This window comes from Aythya marila (genome assembly GCF_965140915.1).
Source record: "Aythya marila genome assembly, chromosome: 14".
Classification (NCBI taxonomy): Eukaryota; Metazoa; Chordata; class Aves; order Anseriformes; family Anatidae; genus Aythya; species Aythya marila.
Window position 1 is genome coordinate 12,885,721 of NC_139055.1, and position 4,825 is coordinate 12,890,545.

Here is a 4,825-nt window from a genome sequence, read left to right on the forward strand (position 1 = left end):
TCCCCAACAGATGACATTTCTACACGGTTTAATCCACTAGGATCATTGCTCTTAAGTCCTGTGCCCAAACTAGAGAGAAGTGGTACCCCAGTGTTTCAAGAATATATATCAGTCCTTTGCTTTAAATGTAAAGGCCTATTTGTGGGCACTTGAATACACTCTCTCCCCCTCCCTCCCCCAAAAATAGGGTAGCATTTTGCTCCCTATTTCTGTATTTCCATCCAGCCCTTTTCCAAGAACATTGAAAGCCACAGATAAGAGTGAAGCTTTTAATGAAAAGGGGGCTGAATGGTTTCCATTGCATTTAATAACCACTTCATCACTGTCACTAGATGAAAGGGCTGTATTGGATTCCATAGCTGACAACAGTAGTGAGGTAGAGGATAGTCTTCAATTAGGAAGCTATACCCCTCTGTGTTTAAAACTGTTGGAGGAGGGCAGTTTTTGAATTTAGCTTTTCACTGCAGAACACTCCAACTAGCTCTAATCTAGCTAGCTCAGAGGCCAGTAGCAGTCTAGCACCAGCAGGATGCAGCTCAGCTTGTATTTATCACTGTATTTATCAGAATTAAGGTCACAGTGATGTCACGGTCGTATTGCCCAGGAATCCTCAAAGATTCTGCTTGAGAAGATAGTACTGTGTGACTGCTAAGGAAGCTGAGAAGTTTTTCAGTAGGCTATCCAGAAACTGGCTGAGCTTTTTCTGCTTTATAACTTAAAGACTCAGAATTAACCTATAGGAATCACCAAACACAGAGACAAACCCTGGACTTCAGCAAAGAGAAACAGCTCTTTAAGTTGGGATTCCTGCCATCCTACTCCTGTTTAAAGCATAAGAGCTAACCTTCAGCTCACTGATCAAGAACATACCTTCAAGCAGGAAGAATTACCACTCTTCCTGGCATACTCACATACCACACCAAACATTTTCTTTCTTTGTATCCACATATATGCTGTTTTAGGCTTAAACTTCCCCGTGGGAATGACTACTCTGAGAATTCAATAGGCACAGAAACCTCTTTTTGAGTTCCTCAGTTGAAACTCCTGGAGTCAACCTGGACCAGCTGTGCAAATGAGTCAGCAGAAGGTCACCACCTTCTTATGCAAAGTATTAACTGTGATGCTCTGAGGCAAAGAATTTTAGAAACGTTCTAAGCATTAAGTTTCCTATCACTTTGGTTGGCAGAAAGCGGCTGAGCAGCTCAGAGAGGATTCAGCATGCATATAAGCTTTCAGACTATTCCTGCTACAATTATTATGGTCACTGACTGGGTCTACAAATAAAGTCTAGAAAAGGAGGGAATTTAGAGAAGAAATGTAATTACATAGCTGAGTCCCACACAGCACAGACCACTGCGGTGTTATCACCACATCTTTACAGAAATAATCCATTTAGGCCATTATCCAAGAGGACAGAATACAGGGGAGAAAGTTTTCCTCTCTAGGGCAGATGAAGGAGGAGAGCACTGAGAAGCAATCATTAGTAAAATAATTGGCTGCCTGCTTTGCACAGTTGCCACAAAATGTTTGTGCTGTCAGTGCCACGAGTGTGCTGGCCTGCCAAAGTCAGAGCTCTGCCAAGCCTGCTGCTGAGGCTGCTGTTGCATTTCACCTTGTAGGTATATGATGCACCCCTGGATCACTGTCCCTATTCCCCTGCTGTTCCAGGCATGACATCGGGAAAATATATTATTGGCCTCCTTCCGAAACCTAGAATTTTGGCCCCAAATATAACATCTCAAACTTAGTTTTAAAAAGTGGAGGTATTATGCTCTCTGATAAAGGATCTGAATTATTTTTTTTAAGTATTAAAATATTATTTTTTAATGTAGCAATAAGTCAGTAGTTTCTGTATCAGAGAATGAGAAATATTTTAAAAGTAACTTACTAGAGAGAAATCATATTAAAGGACAGAGTCTAGCAAGGAAAGACGTGCACTGCAGAGTAACTTATTCACATGCTTCATGTGTAAAGAAAGATACTAAGAACACAATCCTCAAAGATGCTGCAGGCGCCCTGCAAGTTACCAATACTCTCAGTTTCAGTGGTGTTGAACATACTCAGCACATTGCAGGATTTACCTCTGCTGACTATCTGATCCAAAAGCCAAACTGTTAAATTTATAAAATCCCTGCATGCTAGATCAGGACATGAGAAGATTGCCTATGTTGCTGAGACATTAAGATTATCAAATGAATAAATCTAGCAGAGATAGATAAAACAAATACCCATTAAAAATATAAATCTCTCAACACTAGCAAAAGAAATGCATTCCCAGCACAGACTCAGAAAATCTTCAAAAAGGCAGACATAGCCAGAATCAGAACAGATGGAGAAGATGAACACTAACTGCTTTCCAAGCATCCATCCCCACAAAAGTAGAGAGCATAGCAAAAGAGACGGATAGCAAAAGAAAAATAAAAATTAAGAGCATCTTTGAAAATTCTGTGACTTGAGAACAAGTGGGAATCTCTGCATTGAAACGTGACATGCTACAGACCTTTGTAGCTATTTAGCCAGTAGTTTAGCTGGTATTGCCTTGTTCTCCAGTAGAAATTGCCACAGACTTTTGTAGGTAAGAAAGGTGTAACTGTACCACACCTCTTCCCCTTATTCTTGACTCCAGGCAGCCCATGGTAAACCCAAGTTCCTCATCATTTTATCCCTACCACCCTTTGCTGACTTTGAAGTCACCTTCCCCTTTTAAGGGCACTACATTTCCAGTTGTTTTACATGCAAATGACTCCAGGAATCTCTTGGTCGAGAAGGTGCCATTTGTCTTCCCTCATTCAAATGTCTGCAACCACATTTCTACATTTACCTAATGCCCTGGCCACACTAGGATAAAAAAATAAGGAACAGAGTATTTTTTAAAAAAAATATTTTATTTTATTTAAAATTTAATTTAAAAACAAAAAGGGGGGGGGGTTGGTTTTTGTTTTTTGTTTTTTGTTTGTTTTGTTTTTTAAAAAGGTCACTGCCAGCAGATCTCTGGATGCTGCCACAATTCACATGAACAGGGCAGACAATACATAGCTAGAGCATAGGCACAATTACACTATTCTAACATAGTTCTGCTACTCTAATATAACCTCTACACAGAGCTCTTCCCCAGTGACTGAACCTTTCCAACTTAAGGTTCAATATTCCCATTCGTCTTCTTCTTGCAAGAACCATGCCACAGGTTCAGGGCACATCTGTCACAACACAGAGGGCTGCAGGTTGCTGCTTGCTGCCAGTGCTCTGAGCTGAGAGAACAATGTGAACTCATACATGGACCTTCAGACAATCCCACCCTGCATAAGGAAAGTTCTTGCTTGAAGACAGAGCAACATTCAGGCTCACTGAACTGCAACATTCCAGCACGTTCCAGGCCTAGGGAAAAAAAAAAAAAAAAAAAAAAAAAAAAAAAAAAAAAAGCACTTTTTAAGAACAAGAACCGTAAGGGAGAGCTGAAAGCTAAATCCACTTAAGTTATGACAAAACACTATGATAAAAAAAAATTAATTGCTGGAAAAAGATCTCCTGAGCAGCAGATATCCCATCCTCCATTCTGCACCACCACGGAGCTCAGCTGCATCCTCTTTCTGTTGAGAGCTTCTTTCCTGATTTACAGCCCTGTAAGAACTTCCCAGTACTCTTTACTCCAGGAGAGATGGTAGCAGGACAAAGCTCATTATTAATAACTTAATTAGCCATTTGTGGGGGTTCTCTGTTTGTGCCAACACTACCTTCGGAGTTTTAGGACACACGCTGTGTAAGGGGAAACAGGACTTGTGTGCATGCTCTCCAGCTGTTCCATTACACCTGATTTATAGCATGACACTACTTGTTCTAGCCCATAACCTTGAGCTTGTAAACTACACAGGGGAAAATTTACTAACTACTGAGTTCATCTTAATGCACTATGGGGAATTTTAAGCGGGGAAAACTAAGGCAAGGAGTCGGGGACATCTAGAAGAGCTGGTTTTGAACAGCAATACTTTAATGGCCCCGTGCAGTGTGCCTCACAGTCCACTCTGTTTTCTTTTAATTAAAGCTTTAATTTACATGGCCAGCATACAGTAAGGGCCTATGTTTGTCTTCCTCTGAAGAAGATAATCGATAGGAGAGATGTAGACACGTTTCACTGCTTCTTAGCTGCATACATTGATAGAGGTTAACCACAATAGCGTGTACAAATGCTTTTATTCCACTCTTAGCTAGCCTAGGAGTTTGATTAATAACAGAAGCCAGAAAACTGTTTTGCAACTCTTCTATTGGGAGAGAAAGAAAGATCATCGTCCACAAAACAAAACAATTTCCTGGTAGTAAAGGAGTCCTCATTAGTGTATACAGCAAAGCAATGAGAGCTGGAACACAGGTGCCAAAGGTACTTACCGCAATTTTGATGAGCAACCTAAAAAGGAGCTGGGAGTTGCATGAACATCAGGTTGAATGTGAGCCAACACCACTCTCCCGTCACAGATAGAGCAAACTGCGTACTTGGCTCCATCAGAAGCACGGCCAGCACACTGAGAAAAGTCAATGCTGGTGAAGGACTTGGTTTTGGACTCCCAACTGCAACAGAGTGGGGGAAACTGGAAAGCGTACGGGTATGAGGCCCAGAGAGCTGGGTTTATGAGGAGAGGCTGAAGCTAGGCGTGTTCATCTGCCACAAAGGTTAACACCAATAGAAACAGGACAGTCACAATGGGAGAGTCAACCATGTCACAGTAACACCAGGCAACAGAACAAAGGACAGCAACAAAGTACAGCTTGGGAGATTCAGGCTGAGCTGTGCATGAAGTTTGCATAGGGAGAATAGCACAGTATCAGTACAGGC